Source organism: Trichosurus vulpecula, chromosome 3 (assembly GCF_011100635.1).
Source record: "Trichosurus vulpecula isolate mTriVul1 chromosome 3, mTriVul1.pri, whole genome shotgun sequence".
Lineage (NCBI taxonomy): Eukaryota > Metazoa > Chordata > Mammalia > Diprotodontia > Phalangeridae > Trichosurus > Trichosurus vulpecula.
The window spans coordinates 305031752-305051273 of NC_050575.1; the positions used below are offsets into that span (position 1 = coordinate 305031752).

General features: G+C 42.9%; 1 protein-coding gene across 3 annotated transcripts in view; it reads right to left on the minus strand.

Moving 5' to 3' along the window:
• The window catches only part of PLEKHA2 (pleckstrin homology domain containing A2), a 117285-nt gene extending 98083 nt beyond the window's left edge, over window positions 1-19202 (minus strand). For 2 of the 3 annotated variants that reach the window (XM_036750825.1, XM_036750826.1), the window contains exon 1: window positions 18870-19202. The gene's annotated coding sequence lies outside the window, so the exon portion shown is untranslated. Of the gene's footprint in view, window positions 1-18737; window positions 18813-18869 lie in introns of those variants that run through there. The other variant, XM_036750827.1, reaches the window with a different exon arrangement.
• Window positions 19203-19522: the final 320 nt, after the last annotated feature.

The following is a 19522-nucleotide window of genomic DNA, read 5'->3' on the forward strand; positions in this document are numbered from 1 at the left end:
GCTTGCTGAGTTTAAAATGTCTATTGGACACTCAGTTTGAGGCAGTTGGAAATGGGGAATTGGAAGTCAGTGGAAAGATTGGGGCAGGAAAAATAGATTTGAGAATCATCAACAGAGATGATAATTCAATCCATGGGAGCTGATGAGATCACCAAGTGAAGTAATAGAGAAGAAGAAGAGAAGAGGGCCCAGGACAGACTCCTGAGGGTCAGCTGCAGTCACAGAGCATCAACTGGAGGAGGATCCAGCAAAGGAGACAGAGAAGAAACAATCTGAGAGGTAGGGGGAGAACCAGGAGAGACAATGGCATCCCAAAAACCTGGAAAGAAGAGAGTATCAAGGAGAAGAGATATCAAGGAGAATGAAGATTAAGATAAGACAGTTGGATTTAGCACAGAAGAGATCATTAGTAACTTCAGAGAGAGCAGTTTCAGTGGAATAAGATTAGAAGCCAGATTTGCTCACTTTTTTCTCTCTTACTCTTTTTATTTTTCTTTTTAAATAAAAACAAGAGATATGGGACAAGAGCTTCAGAGGAAAATTTAAGATTATGTTTAAAAAAAAGGCTATCAGTAAAAACATTTTAAAAAATAAAGATTCTGTTGTGTATCACCAAAAGAAGTCCCCCGAAAGACATCCATATTGGGGTTGGGCATAGAGAATAGGAGTGAATTCACTCAACTGATGCCTAAACTATATAAGGGCACCCCTACCATCTATCTGCTCTTGGTTCATTCTAGTTGATACTTTATCACCTTGGCCTCTGAGCAATTAAAGGAGAGTGACAGATCTGTCACCCTGCCCCTTCAACTTGTTATCCTTTCCCAAACCCTTCCCTAGCTGCTGGGGTGGGGTAGGTGGGGTTGGGGGGTGGGTGGGATGGGGGTAGGGCAGAATACTTCCTAACTCTCCTCTAGTTACCATAAGTTAGACATAAACTGAGACTGGGTGGGAGGAACTAAGAAAACTATCCTGATTCTTACGGTTAGAAGAAACCTAAGGCTCATATACACATTTATACCATAACATCCCCTATCATGAAAGCAATAATATGGGACTGCCCCCTTTCTATATATCCCGGTCTTCATGTTCTGTGACTACTTTTCCTACTCCAAAATACTCCAGTCTTAATTTTATTTAAACTCAATATCATCTTAAAAGCAATTCGCGGTATGTGCATGGGAGGGAGGAAGTTAGCAAGGTTGGAATCAAACCTCATGATCTACTCCAGGCAAAGCCCCTTTATAGCTCTGGCCTTTCTTACATATAGTTCTGGCCACTTCTCTGCTCAAAAATCTTTGGGGGCCCCCTATCATCTCCCAAGTAGATGCCAAACTTCTTTGCCTGATCATTCAAAGTCATCCACAATCTAATCCTACTCCATCTTTTCGGTCTCTCTCCTATAGTTCTCCTCCACTCACTCTACTCTCTAGCCAAACTGGATTCCTCTTATGATAACAGCTATCAAAAAAACATAGAATAAGAAGGGACTGTAGTGGTCATCTGATCCAATCACCTCATTTTATAGATCAGAAAATTGAGACCCAGAGAGCTAAAATGATTTATCTGTGGTCATTCAGGAAGTAAATAGTAGAGCTGGGATTTGAACCCAGGTTCTCTAACTCCAAATTGAGGACTTTCCTACCTCTAAAACTGGAATTTCCTTTCTCCCTTCACTTATTGAATTCTCACTCATTCTTTAGTTGTTCTTCTTGCTGTTCAGTCATTTCAGTGGCATCCAACTCTTTGTGACCCCATTTGGGGTTGTCTTGACAAAGATGCTGGAGTGGTTTGCCATTTCCTTCTCCAGCTCATTTTACAGATGAGGAAACTGATGTAAACAGGGTTAAGTGACTTACCCAGAGTCATAGCTAGTGTCTGAAGCCAAATCTGAACTCAGGAACTCAATTCTAATTCCATCTCCTCTATGAAACTTTCCCCCATCTCCAGTCTCAACCTTCTCTATTAAACTTCACACACCTTATTTTCCATCTCTCTAATGAATTTACCATATAGTATATGTGTATATCTTATGAACCTACCAAACTAGCTCCATGAGGGCAGGGACCAAGCCTTATGTAAACTTTGTATCTCTCCCAGCCTAAAATAATGTTCTTTCTGAACAAAAGACGACTTAATAAGAGTTTGTTGATTGAAAAGAAAGAATAATTTAGCATCTAGTATAGCAAGAAGAGAAACTCTCATTCTAAGTTTAAAGATCCACTATTACACACAAACATTTTCATTCCTTCTTCCCCTAATCCACACTTAAAATTCTAACCACCACTCCTCTACTATCTATCTGGACACATCCTAGGCATCCCCTGAACACTTAAAATTTCATCATTTCCAGGCATCCCCACTCACTGGTAAAATTCAAGGGGCACTGGAAAGACACCTGTCCCAAAACAAGCATGGTGCCTCCATATACCACATGTGTCTTAAGAGCATTGGCTCAGAGTCAAGAGGTGAAGTTTAAAGTCTCAGTTCTGCTCTTAAACAGCTATGAGACCTGGGGCCGGTCACTTCCCTTTTCTGGGCCAGTTTCCACATCTGTAAAATGAGACAGTTGGATCAGAGGTATCAAACTCTCCATCAGCAGCAATACTGCCATGTAATTGGGCAATGTTTAACAAAATAAATAAAAATATAATATGACAGAGATAACATTAATTAATGGTTTTCCAAGTTTCTATCTGTGTTTGATACCACTGGACTAGATAATCTCTAAGGTGTCTTCCAGTTCTAATATCCTATGATTCCATGATTTTTTTTTATAATCCACATACCTGCAGAAGTCAAATTTTTTTTTCAGTTAATACCTTAAAGGACTGAATAGTTCTAATATCCCATGATTCCATGATATTTTTTATAATCCACATACTCACAGAAGTTAGTTTTTTTTTCAGCTAATGCCTTAAAGGACTGAATAACCCCAGAGAATTCAACCTTGAATAAGTGGGAGGGTAAGAAATAAACACCAGATAGATGAGCATTATTTCACAAGGGAGAGGTTTTGTCCTTCTGTCCTTGCATAACATCTCAGTAAATAGTACAGTGGCTTCGTGGAAGGAATTCTGGACTTGGAGCCGGGAGGTCTAGCTACCTGAATTGGAGTCCCAGCTCTACCACTTATTAATATAGTTTGAGGTCTGCTGCTTCCTATTGCTAGAAACCACCTCTTCTTGGGTCTCAGTCTCCTGGGCTATGTAACCTTGGACAAGTCCCCTGACCTCTCTGGGCCTCAGTTTATTCACATATAGAATGGGGACAATAATATTTGAACTACCTACCTTACAAGGTTCTTGTGAGGAAAGTATTCAAACGTGAGCTATTTTTATTATAGGGTGTCAGGGTGCTGAAAAGAAAAGTAGGAAGCCTGCCAAAGATGAAATTCACCTCTGTCACAATCTGGCTGAGGGCTGGCCTTGCATCTGAGCCTATATTTCTCAACCTCTTCTCTCCCTGAACATTTAAAAAGCAAAACATGAACCAACCATGTTTCAGTTAAAGCTCTCTCCAGACTCTTGGGCCTGGCAGCTTTCAATCCAATAAATCCTATCCCATTAGTAGCACAAATTCCCTAAGGGCCTGGAGAGTGTAGGAGCCACCACAAAGTTTTTGTATCTAGACAGCCTTCAGAGGAGGCTATGTATATAGTTTGAGGTTTGCTGCTTCCTACCATGTGCAGAGTATTGAGGAAGGTACGAAATATTAGTCATTGAGGGAGGTACAAAATTTAGGTAAGAAATTGGCCCCGGGGCAGCTAGGTGGTGGAGTGAATAGAGCACTGGCCCTGGAGTCAGGAGGACCTGAGTTCAAATTTGGACTCAGTCACTTGACACATTTACTAGCTGTGTGACCTTGGGCAAGTCACTTAACCCCAACTGCCCTGCCTTCCCCTCTCAAAAAAAAGCTTAAAAAAAAAAAAGAAAAGAAATTGGCCCTGCCCTCATGGACCTTACAGTCTAGTCCAGTGGTTCTCAAAGTATGTTCCAGGAACCAGGTGCAGTCCCTGGAACCTTTCAGGGGTTTGTAGAAGTCAAAATTATTTTCATAATAATACTAAGATATTTTAATTTCTTATACTGTAAATCACAATAGATAAAACCTATATAAACAAAAGTTCTTTGGGGGAGGGTACTCAATAATTTTTAAGATTATAAAGAGGTCCTAAGACCAAAAAGTTTGAGAATTGCTGGTCTAGTACAGGGTGGGAAACTTGTGGGCCCTCGAGGCCACATGTGGCCTTCTATGTTCTTGGTTGTGGCCTTTTGACAGAGTCCAAGTTTTACAGAACAAATCCTTTTTTTAAGGGGATTTGTTCTGCGAAGTTTGGATTCAGTCAAAGGGCTGAACTTGAGGACCTAGAGGGCCCCATGTGGCCTGGAGGCTGCAGGTCCTCCACCCCTGGCCCTAGTCTAATAAGGGAGATAAGATCCATAACATAAGGAACTTTAATGTCCACTAAAACCTGCTAAGAAGTTCAGTTTCTTATGCTATTCTTTTTTCTTCTTTTAATATTAATTAATTAATTAATATTTTTAATATTAAAATGTTTGTGTCTGTTGATGATTAGAGCATAATATAAAGTATAAAAAAGAAACCAGCTACCTGCTACATGAAATAAAGAAGTACAAAACAAAACTCTGTGAGATCCCAGGAAACTGATCAGGGAAATAAGAGATGGCTTGATGAAGGATTTGGCCTTCACATGCAAGATGAGGTTCAAAGGAAGAAAGAGGAAACTGGAGTCAGAGGAGGTGATTTTGATTCTCAGCTCTGCCATTTATTACCTCTGTGACTTTGGATAAGTTCTTACCTCTTTAAAAGGCCTCTGTTTTTCACTTGTAAAACTAGTTGATATTTAAGGCACCTTCCAACTCCAAGAGTCTATGATTCTAGGAATTCAACAAGGGGAGAGAGGGGTAAAGGACATACTAAGCCAAAGTAGCAGTGTGAGCAAAACCCCTAGATGTTCATCTCCACAGTCCTGAAAAGATGTTCAAGCCTCTGGACCCTGAGACTTGGCAAAGATGAAGAAAGGGGGCCATGAGGTGCTCAGGTCACCGAGGATGGCCCTCTGTGTCATTTCCCTTCTGGGCAACCAGGCTGTAGATTTGAAAAGTAAACTTATAGAGATATACAGTAATTCATAAAAACCAGAACTATCCCAATTATCAATAACGTCGAGGTGGTTTATATGTCCCAGTTCTCTGTTCTAAAACCATGGGATTATTAGAGCCTAATTTAAGGAGGCAGAGAGTAACAAAAGTAGCTCACATTTCTATATAACTTAAAGGTTTACAAAATACTTTCCCTGGGTGCCCTGTAGGGCAGGCAATGCAAATATTCCCATTTTATAGATAAAGACACTGAGGTTCAGAGAATTTGAATATTAGGCCAAGGTCATACAGCTGGGAAGTATCAGGGCTTGGAAACTGTAAAATTTCTGGAAGGGAGAAAGTAGCATATAGTAAAAAGAAAAGAAATGTCTTACCGAAACCATACTAACCCAGGTGAGGTTTGGATTAGAGGTCTTCTGAGGCTTCTTTCAAATTGAAGATTCTATGCTTTTAAGGACTCAGGTTCAAGATACAAACCACTTTTTAAAATTGTATCCAGCAAGTTTTCCTGATTGGCAACACAATACAGTAAATGAGTGCATCCCAACTACCATATAACAGAAAGGGCGCTCATCTTAAGAGTCGGTAGACTATATTGAGAAATGTCCTGGCTATGCTACCTTGGGTTGCATTTTAAGAGCCTCAGTTTCTTTGCCTGTAAAGTGAGGAAAACAATACTTTCATTATGCACCCCCCAGAGTTGTTGTAAGGAAAGTACTTTGCAAACCTTAAACCAACAAGGAGATGTTACTGGGGCAGGAGCTAGGGACAGCGGCTTTGATGATGGGCAAAGGCGATACTTCAAGGAAGCTGCTGATCTCTAGCTAGAGAAAGTTGGTCAGGAAATGATGTCACCAAATAAAAGAGGTTGAAACACAGCCAAGCTAGCTTGAAGCAGTAGAAGAGAGCAAAAGTGAATTCACTCAGCTGCTGCCTACAATGTACAGGATGGGGGTGGGGATGACGCACATGGTGGGGGGAGGGGGAAGGGAGAGGGAAGAGAAGTGGACCAATCCACTGGGTCTGTGGAGGACTGCTAATTGTACAGCCCCAAAAGTCATAGGCTATTTCAGAACAAATCCCTGAAAACAAGCCAAGAACTATAAATAAGGAAGTCTGAGAGCATCTATTACCTAGTGATTACAATACCACTAGATTTTTAATATTCTCATGAGAGCAAATACTGGAGAAGTGATGAGAGCAGATAGTCTAAGGACAGGAAGAGTACAATGTCAGAAGGAAGAGACTACAAGGAGTTCTTATGGTCATTGTAAACACACAGAATGAGCAAAATTATAAACCTCTACCTCCAAAGAGATGAACACACAGAAGACACAGAGATGGGAAATGGTACATCCTCCCAACTTCCCAACTTACCAAGTGGTTGATGGGAAAGGTCCACCAGAACTTGTGTCATATCAGAACTTTCCCTAAGCATATTTCCTTGTGTAATGGCGGGCAGCGGGGGCTGGCCAACGAGAGTCCAGTCCTTAGAGTATGTACAATATTCTCCAGCTGGTTCCTATCCAACGTGTAGAAACAAGTGACTAAAGGGTTGGTGCTATGTGGTGGTGTCATCCCTTTTTGCCCTTCTGTCTTCCCCAATAGCTTTTAAGTAAGGGGGATGAGGAGAAGGAACAGCAGCTTAAGAAAGTTTATCTCCCCACCCTGTTGCCTGCCATGTGTCCCTGAATACATGGCACCTGTTTCTTTGAATTCATTCTTTCTTGATCTTAGGTGAATGAGTATCCAAAGATGAAATGAATCAGGTTATGAACTTGTGAACTTCAAAAAGTCAGAAGAACCATCAGAGTTCCCCTTAGCCACCAGTCAGTAGCAGAGACTACCAGAGCTGGTAGCAACAGTAGCTGAGTCCACTGAGGAGCCATACCTGAGAAGTGACTTCTTGACCCATTGAAACAATATGCTGCCCCAGCACCTAAGATGCTTCGTCCTTCAAAGAGTCAGCCCCGCTGAGAAAGGGAACAACTTGTCCATGGGTTATGCCATACCTGGAAGTGAATTTGGTAGGGATTCTACAAAGAAAGACAAGAACTCCCAAGGCAAGAGGTGCTCCTAAGTCAAAAACATGTCTTCCATAGGTGCTTTAGTATGCTTTGTCTTCAAGTTTGAGTCCACTTTCGCCAAGGACCTTGTATGTGTATAAGAGGGATAGTGTACCCTCTGGGTTGGGGAGAGATGTTTTATACTTCTGTCTTTGTTCTACTTTTTAAACAATATCCCTTTATAAGAACTAACTGATATTCATTGGTCAACTGATGTGGGGGGATAGAAACATATCAGATGGAGACTTGCAAGCAACAGTATCAATTTTTTTTTTTGCTATCCATAAGCATTTACTAAACACCTCCTGTGTGCCAGTCATTAGGGATACAAAGACAAAAACGAAATAGTCTCTGACCTCAAGGGGCTCACAGTCTATAAGACATATGGCACAGTGGATAATACACTGAACTTGGAAATCAAAAAACCTGGGTTTGAATCCTGGTTCTGACATTAATCAGCTATGTGATCTGGCCTCAATTTCCTCACTCACAAAATAAGGAAACCACTTTGCCACCTAATTTAGAAAGTTTATAGTCAAGGAAAGCAATTTGTGTGGACCGTAAACACATATGTAAATGTGACCTACTATATTGTAAGCCTGTTTCAACTTCTTAGGTGCCTAGAATCATTCCTGATTAACAAGAGTGCAAATACCACAGCATTTATAATTTATTATGTATAATCTACTTGCTTAGAGCGCTAAACTCAAAATGCATGGATAAACCTGTAGAAAACTAGCAGGATCATCTTAGCTATGTACATTGAAGTTCATATTAGTGAGCAAACACTTACTAAGTGCCTACTGAGTGCCATTTATATCTCCACTGGGGGCACAAATGCCAAAATGAGAAAGTTTCTTCCTCAAGGGGAGACAACTGATCAACTCAGCAAACACACAGTAGAAACAGAATTGGATTTGGAGTCAGATAACCAGAGTTCTAATCCTAGTTCAGTGCTCTCTGATCATATCAAGTTGAGGAGGTGACCTGGAGTGGGTGCTACACTTAACACAGTAGGTGCTTTAAATATTTTTAAACTGAGTTGTATTTGGACTAAAAATGCAATAGTAACAAAAATGACAAGATTTCTAAAGTGTGCTCACAAAAATGGATATAATATTAACATCAATCTAAGGCAGGTAGAGAAAGATGAACATTTCATCATCAAAACTGAAAAAGAGGACTGATAGATGTTCTCAGAGCACATGATAAGCAGATTATTAATGTCCAGAAATATTCTGGGAACAAACCAATATCATTTCACCAAGTGACAGTGAAGGCTAACAAATAAATACCCACCACTGGATTTGTCAAATCTAACTGAAAATGGTTTTATCGAGATGAAGTCTATGAAATGCCTAAAATCTAAGAACTGATCCCGAAATACTCTCCATGAGTGACATCCACATGAACTCAACATGTAGCAAAGAAATTTTGAACAAATGCCTAAGTCATAGAAATGTGTTCATAGAAATGGAAATATATATGATAACAATTTAGGATCTGGTTATCACCTCAAAAAGTTACAAGTGGGTTGTTCTTAAGGGACCCAGACTTATTGATTAATTCAGATTATATGCAAGGAAATGGTAAAAACTGAGCAACACATCACTGCAGGTTGCAAAAGGATTAAATACCTAAGTAAGACATGATCCAGTGGCTAGAATCATAAACCAGAAACTCACTATCTTTCTTTCACAAACTAGCAGATAACAAAACTCCATACTTGCAAATACCTCAAAGAATTCAACAAATAAATTGTACCAGAATTGGAACCATATTTCAGACAAAACTATTGCCCACAGTTGCCAGAATATAACATTGATCTACAAAAATTCAAGAACAATGTTTTTTAATAGCTGTTGCAGTATCAAATATTCATAATCTGCAAGCTATGTGGAATTAAGCTTTCCAAACAGAAAGAGCTAGTGAAAGAAATTAAAATGGTGTGGGAACACAGGATGAGCTACATATTATTCCTGTTTCTTGTTGGCTATTACAGTTGATCCAAAGATGCTTTCAGTAAGCCTGCAAAAGATGAATTTACATCCAAATACTTCTATTCAGTTACAAAAAATCCAGTTATTTTGCCCACCTGTGCAATAGTCCACAGAACATTAAATATAAAAGAGTAATAACGAGATATCTACTTTTCCCAGAACTGTTTTTAGCTGAACTCAATTGAAAAAGATGAGAAAAACGAGAGGAATGTTAATATTAATTCTGCTATCCCAAGGTAGCTAAAAAAAAAATGAATGCTTCCTTCTCAAAAATAAAGAAGACCACTGAAAGGTTGAAAATTTACAGAACTATTTCTCAAATAAACAGACATTACTTCCCAAAGAAATAGTAAAGGCTGACAACAGACATTTGCCACTAGAGTTATTGAATGTCACTGGACTACCTCCAAATGGAGTCTAGGAAACAGCTAAGATCCAAGAATGGAAACAAAAGGCCCTCCATGAATTCAATTAGTGACCAGAAGCGTTGAGCATTTAAATGACTGCATCGAGTCCATTTGTTATCAGAAGAAGAGATGTTCAGGTCATTGCTAGCAGAAACCAAAGAAAGCTCATTCTTAAAAAGTCCTAACATGTCAATCCTGTAAACTTTGCAAGGAAGCAGTGGAAACCATACAGCATATACTAGAGGTTGCAAATAGTTAGCAACTACCAAAAACCTAGAAAGACATAATCAAATGGCCAAGATTATATGCCATGGATAGGCTTGATATTCTTCATTAAAAGACAACAAAACTCTGTACTGCAAATACAAACCTCAAACTATCTTTGAGAACTCAACAAATAAACTGTATTGGGACAAAAGCATTATCACAGATAATTGCCCATAATCACCCAGACATAACATAAGCCACAAAAAAAAATTGACAATGTTTTTAACAGATGTTCCCATACCAAACTTTCATAACCTCCAAACTACATCAAATGAAAAGCTTGCAACAATATAGAAATCTAGCAGAAGAAATTAAAATGTAATAACAGTAGGAAGTACACCTCATCTCTGTCATCCTATCTGCTACTAGAGTTGCAGTTTCAGTAGGCCGACAGAAAATGATCCTGCATCTCAATTCCTTTAATCAATTATAAAAAAAAATAATTTTTTTTTAAATCAGTGGCTTTATCCACCAGGACAACTGTTTACGGAATCCTAAACATAAAAGAATAATGCCAGAATACTGACGTATCCCAAGACCACTTCAATCTGAGCTCCATCCAACATGAAGATGAGGAGGTAATAGTAATAATTAATAATAATGGTAACAGCTCACATTTATAGAATCATAGAAGCTTAGAACTACAAGGGACACCAATCCAACCCTGTATTTTTTACACAAGGGGAAAGTGATTCCCTTCCCAGAGAGGGAAAGTGATTTGTTTAAAATGATAAAGCAGAGCTGGGATTAGCACCCTGGTCTCTTAACTTCCATTATAACACTCTTCTCATGATACAAACAAGGAAAGAATTCCAGGAGGGGAAAAAAATAAAGATGAGGATGACATGTGAGGGGATGATGAAGTGACCAGGCTGTCTTGAATAGAGGATCCATGCTGATGAGCTGTGGTACCTAAAGTTGCATGGGGAAGATGGAGCCAGGTGTTGGAAGACCTTAAATGTCAAGCTAGGGAGTACTAACTGAGCGCCTGAGTGTTTTTTCCCAATTTGCATGTGTTCATGCTCTTTAAGCACCAGTAGTTGGGTCAAGAGGAAGTAGAAGAACCACTGGTTAGTGTGGTCAAAGGTGGAAAAAAAATTTTAAGGCCGTTGAACACTGTATACGCATGCTGATTGGAAGTACCAACCTATGAAATCGCTTATCCTTCTTAAGCCTGTATCTGTCTCATGTACATGGGACAGGTCTTGAGGCCTTCAATCAATGTGAACAGAGAAGGGGATCACACACAGATCACAAACTATAAAGAGGTTTGGCATAAACAGAACTGGCCTCTTCATCTACTCTAAGGAGATGTTTCTTTTTTATTATTTTTTTAACCTTTATATCTTACAGCTCCAGAATTCTACACTCCAAAAGAGTCAAACAATTAGAATGTGAACAGAATCCTTGGTTACATTATTATAAAATTTAATGTTACCCAGACCTCCCTGCTGAATTAATCAGCCTCCTCAGAAAGGGTACCTAGAATTCCACACAATAGATGACATGTCAAAAGCCTTGTAACAGCGAGGAAGGACCCAGTCATTTGTTGGCCAAATTTGGATATAATCTGTTGGGACAGCTTGTCTAAACTTTGCATGTCAACTGTGGTGTTTCTCAAGAGCTGAAAGGAAGATGTGGGCCAGGAGGTCCTTACTTCCCTCCCTCCTCTATCTCAACTGGCCTCCTCCCAGGCCCATACACTTGAAGCAAAAAAGCCCAAAGCTTAGGACTTAGTCCAGATACCACAATGTTAAGAATCTCATAATGGGAAGTCCCCAAGCATTTTTTTATAACTAGTAAGTAGCAGAGCTAGGGTCCCAACCCAGGTCCTTTGAATCTAGATCCAATATTCCTTTCAGCATATACCAATAACAATTACATAAAAAAAGTAAATCCATATAACTTTACACACATGCATAGAGAAAATATACCAGAATAGGACAAGAGTAAATAAGTCATTATTTTTAGGTAAGAGAACAAATTCTTTTTAAAAAATAAAACTAGTTCTGACCATATGGTTACACTGGGCTTTATTCAGATTTTTCCCTTTGAGATTGTTACATTCCTAGTGCCTGGCATGCAATAGGCACTTAAAAAATGCTTACTGATTCACAATGAAAAAAAAATTTTCAAGGTAAAAAGACAACCTCCCAAAGGTTGGAAAGACCTAAAACTAAAAAGAGAACAGGACAACTAAAGATGCAAAATATGGGAATAAATCCCAAGAAACTCTTCCAAAAGTATTCATAGAATCACAGATTGTTAGAGCTGGGAGGTATCTGAAAAATAATCTAATCCAACCCCCTCATTTTATCAGAATGTGATTCAAATTCCACCCAGCCATCCACTAGTGCCATCTTACAGAACCTCCCATTGAATACAGAATACATTCCTAACCCCCCCCCTCCCTACCCTAGTTACTAGAAGTCAATCCACTTAGCTTTGGAAGGGGGGAAGAGCCAGACAGGAATCACTGCCTTGAAGAATACAAACCCTACCAGCCCCAAAACAGACTCTGCTTCATACCTCATCCTGCCTTCCACCCCAGCAATCTTGCCATCTGCCTACAATCTCCATGATTCCCCAGACCAAAACTCCCCTCCCTGGCCACCTCTCCTATGCAAGTGAAGTCTACTGCCATTAGAATGGAAGCACCTTCTATGGTCTAGGAATGTGGCAGCGTATGGTTGCCCTGTAAGAAATGAAGAAAGGGGCAGATTTGGTGAAACCCACAAAGACTTGGATGAACCACTGCAGAGCAAAGTGATAGACCAATTTATACAATGATTATAACATTGTGGTGAAAAACTACTCTGAAGCACTTAACAATTCTGATCAGTAATAAGAATAATAGCTAACATTTACATATCACTTACTATGCGCCAGGCACTGTATTAAGTGCTTTACAATTATGACTTCATTTGATGCTCAAAACTATCTTGGGAAGTAGGTACTATTATTATCCCAATTTTACAGATGAGGAAACTGAGACAAGCAGAGAGGTTAAGTGACTTGGCCAGGGTCACAAAGCTCAGAAGAGCATGCTACCCACCTCCTAACAGAAAAGGGATATACTTGAGGTGCAGAATGAGACGTACACGATCAGACATGGCCAACATGTAGATGGACTTCTTTTGCTTACCTATGCTTATTTGTTACAAGGGAGTTCTTAAAGAAAAATTCAGGGGACAATAGGGGAGTGATAATAATATAAAGAAAAAAGAAAGAAGGGTCATTAAAACATTTTTTTTTAAATTGCTAAAGGAATTTCAGAGGGAGACACAGACAAGTAGGTAATTTTGAAACTAACATGTTGAATTTATACTTTAAAAAAATCTAGCTGCATATCACAGATTCATGATCTCATATACAAACTCTGTTCTTTCATATGGAAATGTTCATATTTGTTGGTGTTTGTCAAGTTCAGAAGAACAAAAAATAAAAATTATTTTAAAAAAAGAATTGAGGGCAGAGACTTTCTTTTGTATTTGTATCCCATAGCACAGTGCCTGGCCCTTAGTAGATATTGAATAAATGCTTTTTCATTCATTCATTTTTTTATGAAGAAACTGAGACCAAATAGGAAAAGTTACTTACCCAAAGTCAGTCAATAAAGATTCATTAAGTGCCTATTCTGTACCAGGCACTGTGCTGTGGCACACTGGGAAAACAATGAAAGGCAAAAAGTCCCTACTTTCAAGGAGCTCACATGGAACAAGATCTATATGGGTTCAATTGAACCTTCCAGTCACAAAGGTCGTGAAGAGAAGATGGGATGAAGTGAAGATGAGAGTCAGCCCAAGTCCTTTGAGTGTGGTTAAATAAAAAACCACTGAGTTTGAGGGCAGGTAGGTGGCACAGCAGCAGACAGAGCACCAGCCCTGGAGTAGTTTAAATATGACCTCAAACACTACTAAACTGTGTGATCCTGGGCAAGTGACTTAACCCTGACTGGCTCAAAAAATAAAAGCACTGGATTTCAAATCAGAGGACCTGACTTCAAAACCAGGCTCTGCTATTTTATGGAAGCTTGGGCAAATCATTTCCCCCTTCTTTTATAGATAAAGAAACAAACCCAGAGAATGTGTTGGACTAGATTAGAGGTTCTTAACCTTTTTTGTAACACATTCCCCTTTGGCAGTCTGGTGAAGCCTATGGACCCCTTCATAAAGTAGTATTTTTAAAAGCATAAAATAGAATACATGGCATTACAAAGGAATTTCAATGACATTGAGATAAAAATTATTTTTTCCCATCCAAGTTCACAGACACACCTCCACTCTCAAGATTTTCCCTTTGGTGGCTGAGCCCAGGTTAAGAAGCCCTCTAAGGTCACAGGAGCAAAAACTCTGAGCTGGAAGGGGCCTTCTAGTCAAGCCCCTCCCAACTCCCTTATGCAGATGAGAAAACTGAGGCCCAGCGAAATAAAGCAACAACACCCAGGTCCTCTGACTCCAGATCCTGCCTCTTCACCAGCACACCAGGCTTTTCAGGGCAACAGTGGCTGTACTTCTGTCTGGGTAGACAAGACCCATCCCTCCCACTCCGCCCCCAAAAAACCTGTCCCCCAGACGGAGAATGGTGTAGTGCAGAGTGCTGGGCTTGGAATCTGGAAGACATGGGTTCAAATTCTGCCTTTGACGCTTATCCTCCATGACCTCAGGCAGGTCACAGCTTCTCTTCTGAGGGGGCCAGACTGGATCTCTAAGATTCTTCCCATCCTGAAGCCTACAGTCCTATGATCTATGGTACCCAACACTGGGCAGAAGAGGTGCACAGAGCTTGGGCAGGTCATACCTTGGTATCTTATTTCTCCTGCTTGCTTCCTCTCATCCTAAAGCCTAACTCAGCAGATGAACACAGATCCATGTAGCTCAGCAAGGCAAAATAGGAAATGCCAAGTGAGGTAATCAAAACCACTTGCACTCTTAGCGGAGGAGCTGAGGGGAGGCAGCAGCAGTGCAGCCCAGCCCAGCCTCAGCCTCAGCCCAGCCTCAGCTCAGCCCAGCCCCAGCCCCAGCCTCAGCCCAGCCCAGCCCAGCCCCAGCCCCAGCCTCAGCCTCAGCCCAGCCTCAGCCTCAGCTCAGCCCAGCCCAGCCCAGCCCAGCCCAGCCCAGCCCAGCCCCAGCCCCAGCCTCAGCCCAGCCTCAGCCTCAGCTCAGCCCAGCCCAGCCCAGCCCAGCCCAGCCCAGCCCTGCCCTGCCCAGCCCCAGCCCCAGCCCAGACTCAGCCCCAGCCCAGACTCAACCCCAGCCTAGCCTCAGCTCAGTCCAGCCCAGGCCCAGCCCCAGGCCCAGCCCCAGCCCAGCCCCAGCCCAGCCCCAGCCTCAGCCTCAGCCCAGCCCAGCCCAGCCCTGCCCTGACCAGCCCCAGCCCCAGCCCAGACTCAGCCCCAGCCTAGCCTCAGCTCAGCCCAGCCCAGCCCCAGCCCAGCCCCAGCCCTGCCCAGGACACATAAACTATTCTGCCAAGCCTCTCAGAGCTCTACAGCATCCTAAATATGCAAAGAGAAGATGGTCTCAGAAGAGTTGGTTAAAATTGCCTCCACCCACAGAGACAAAGACCTATCCGTTAGGTTACCTGGCCACTCAGGAAATAAACAAAATGCAAACTGGACGCTTAACCAAAGCAGCTACCTAGCACAGGCCCTCTGGGGGCTGCAGTAATAATGCTGGATAAGATATGTTACAAGCTAGAATGATGGGCTGAGAAAGCTTACCTGTTAATTCCCCTTTCTAAAGCATGTTAAAGATGGCAAAGCACTTTATCCCCAACCCTGTGAGGTAGACAGTACAAGTATTATCATTTTACACTTTAAAAATTGTGGAAACTCAGATGACTCATTAGCGTTGGAACCAGGCTGCTCCAAGCTGACCCCCCTTTCCACTATCCTGCATTACTCCCCACTTTTTAAAACCTCATTCTCTCCTTCCTGAGCCACCTGTGAGGATTCTTCCCTCACCCAACATTTCCTGTGCCTCCAGAATTCATATTGGCAGGCCTGGGTCTACGATTTTGGGGCCTCAGCCCACTATGGCAACATGACAGGAGTGTGCAAGTGTACTTTCATTTACACTTTCTCAAAGGAAAGAAGAACAAGAAGAAGAACAAGAAAAATGCCAACAAGAGAAAAAAAGAAGAATCCTTCTCAGAACTAACATTTAAACAGCTGGAAGTTTCCAAGCCAAGAGGAAGATGACAACATAGGAGGTGGCTTGCTGAAGAGATGAGGATAACCATCTCTAGAGGAGGGGAAAACAATCATACTGGCTAAATTCAGCACTAATAGTTTCGTGAACACATGTTTTCATGGAATACATGTACCAAGGCCAGGTAACCTCAAAAAAAAGTGAGAAGAGAAGATACAACATAATGGGTCTAGGTGACCTTTGCAAGGCAAATCTCAGTAAGGTCTGGCTACCAGGTCATAGTATCTGAGAAACGTACAAAAAGTCAAGTTACCAGGGAAAAGCCCACATAGCCAACCCTGAAGCGAGCCTACATGTCTGTAAGCATCTACATGATGCTTAATGTCTGACTATGGTGGTGGTACATCAGTCTTCAAGTCTTCTGCTATACTCTCTCTGTGGAACTGGCTATATAAGCAAAGGAAAAGGAAGAAGGAGAAGGAGGTGGCAGTCTCATCGATCGCTATCCCAGTCAGAGCACATCTGACATATTTTATCTAGGTACAGGTGCTCCATTTTAAGAAGACCATTGACAAGCTTGAACACACACAGAGGAGGATGTCCAGGATGGTGAGGGAATCCCAAACCATGCTACATGAGGTTCCATTAAAGAAACTGAGGATGTTTAGCATGGAGATCAAGGAAGAATATGATTAAGGTATTTGAAGGGTTGCCATGAAGGGACTAAATTTGTTCTCCTTGGCCTCAGAGGGTAGAACTAGAAGAAAATGGGGGAGAGTTACAGAGAAGCAGAAATCTCACTTAGTTTAAAAGTTCCCTATGGCGAGGACAGCCGGAGAGTAAAATAAGCTGCCTCAGGAAGTAAAGAAGTCGGTATCAGAGTAGATCTTTAAGTAGAGGCTAGATGATTACCTCTCAAGTATGGGTTGGACTAGATGACCTAGGGTCCCTTCCAACTCTGAGAGTCCCAACCTCAGAGAGGAAAGAGGGGACTTGGCCAAGTGCATATTTTAACTAAACCCACAATGCTACAGGATCATAGGGAAGGCACTTGCAAATACAACTCATTGTAAGAAGCCTTAGAAATCAGCCAGTCCAACTCCATCATTTTTTCAGAAGAAATGAAGGCCTAGAGAAGGATGGGGAAGTGACCTGCCCAAAGTCACAGCTATCAGAAGCAATGATGGAATTTCAATTCGGATCTTTTGACTTCAAATCCAAGGCTCTTTCTACTTCATGCCACACTTCCTCTCTTTCCTCTTCTCTTGCATAAGTTGTATCCCATGTAGATCTGTAGTTTTAGTTCTATGTTGGAAAGGAGGAGAGAGGAACAAGATCATAGGGACATCCTGTGCCCCAACTCTTGAAAAAGTACAGGAAGGAAGTATAGCTTCATAGGGAAAGTCTTGGAGAAAGAGAGGGAGGGCGTACTGAAAATGGCCAGCCAACAGAGGAATGTGCCAGTCTGATAGATTTTTCCTCATCTGTAAAATGGGATAATAATAGTATCTACCTCATAGGGTGTTGTGAAGTAATATACTTAAAATGCTATGTAAAGGTTAAATCTCTGTGTGTGTGTGTGTGTGTGTGTGTGTGTGTGTTCGTTATTATTCACTATTATATGATCTGAGGCTTGCAACCACTACCCCTAACAGTCCCAGTCCCTCAGGACAGTGGCTGGACCCTGCTGCTTCTCTTTCTTCCCAGGACATGCCCAGGCATCTTACTTTAGAGCGCTATTCTGAAAGGATCATGGTCCTGAAGTCTTTCCATGGCAGAGGGAGAGTTTCTAGAGATATGTGTAGGGGAGTGGAAAAGAAAGGGAAATGAGGGAGAAAGAGGAGGGCAGCTGCTGACCTAAGGAAAGAGAGGTGCTGTCCATTCTATTCCCGGGCTGTCCTCGAGACAAGGTGCAAAGATGCATTCAGCAGGGCCCCCCGAGCTGCGGCCGAAACGTCTCATTTGGGCATCAGAGCCCAAAGTGGAGACGGGGGTGGGGCAGGGACAGGTAGTAGATGAAGGAGGAAAGAAGAAGAAAAGCAGTTGAACCGTTCCAAAGCAGCTGGGGACGGGCTGAGGCGGGGGGAGGTGGACTTTCATTCAACAAACATTAAACTGCTTCTGTGGGTTGACGCTACGCTATGCGCTGAGGTTGGGAAGGGTACAAAGTTTAGGTTAGGCATGTCGTAGCCTTCCTTCGAGAAGCATAGTTTCGGAGGACCAGCAGTAAGGAAGCTACCCCACCCCCCAGTTCTGTGCTGAGTTCCCACCCAAGCCATCCCCCAGACTCCGTGGGGTCAACGAGAAAGAGCAGCGTCTCCCAATTTGGAAGCCCTGGGATTAACGAGTAGTACAGGGAGAGAAGAGGGGGATGGTTCTCGCAAAGACAAGACGGGCAAGCCCCACTGGACTCCTGAGCGTGGGTCTGGGTCCGAGCGAGCCCATACGCTCCCCCCGCCCCCCCCCCCAAGCCATCCCTAGAACGAGGTTGGCCCAACGTTTCGCTGCTGCAAATGTGAGAAAAGACAGAGCAGCCATGCCCCCACTTCCAACTCCCCAGCCGCCCTCCGCTGCGCTCGGATTCGGGGGGAGAGTGGGCCTGGGGTAGAGAGGCAGGGCACTTGTTGCAAACAGTCTCAAAGAGCTATGGGACACCCAGACCCGCGCGAGTGGGAAGCGGTGACGACCCCTGCACGAGCACTCCCGCCGCCAAACATACCGATGCCAACTCAGAGCAAGCCGACCTCTCCCGTGTCCCAGGCTCGGCGCCCCAAGCCCTTGCCTCTGCCGTGCGCTCGGTCTCCAGGAGCCCCTCCGAGCCCCCTCCTCCCATCCAGGAGCCTCAACTTACCCCGCTGCGCAGGGGGCCCGGGGATCTCCGGCTGCTTCACATCGGGGTTTGCCAATTGGCTCTTCTCGCTTCTCACTGGCCAAATCTCTATCTCCCGGCCAATCTCTCTCGGTCCCTAGAACTGTCAGTGTCTCTGTCTCTATCTGTATCTCTGTCCCTCCTCCTCCTCCTCCTTCTTCCCCCTCCCCCTCTCTGGTCTCTCGGCCCTTTTTTCCGGGTTAATTACGCTTAGCACTAAAGCAAAACGCAACCCCCGGATGTGAGTACAATGCTCGGAGGCCGGCCCCCAAGGGGAGAAGGGAGGGGGGGAGTAGGGAAGGGGAGGAGAGGGAGAGGTGCAAGGGCCAAGGGGGGCTGGGAGGCGGGTGGGGGTGGAAGGGAGCGGGTGGGGGTGGGGGAGGGAGGGAGAACTGGGAGAGGAGGTGGAAGGCGAGAGGCGGGGCCCCGGGGCCTGACAGGTCTTGGAGGGACAACCTCTCCCAGGTGGGAGCTGTGGATCCGACCCCTCCCCTCCAGCTTATACTTCAAGGAGAAAGATTCCCCATAGCTAGACTCCCTTGCCTTTTGTCGCTTCCACTCCCTGTTTTGCACCCCAGTTCCCACTGGGATCTGGATAGATAAAGGGGTAGTAAGCAGGAAAGTAGCTGGTGCAC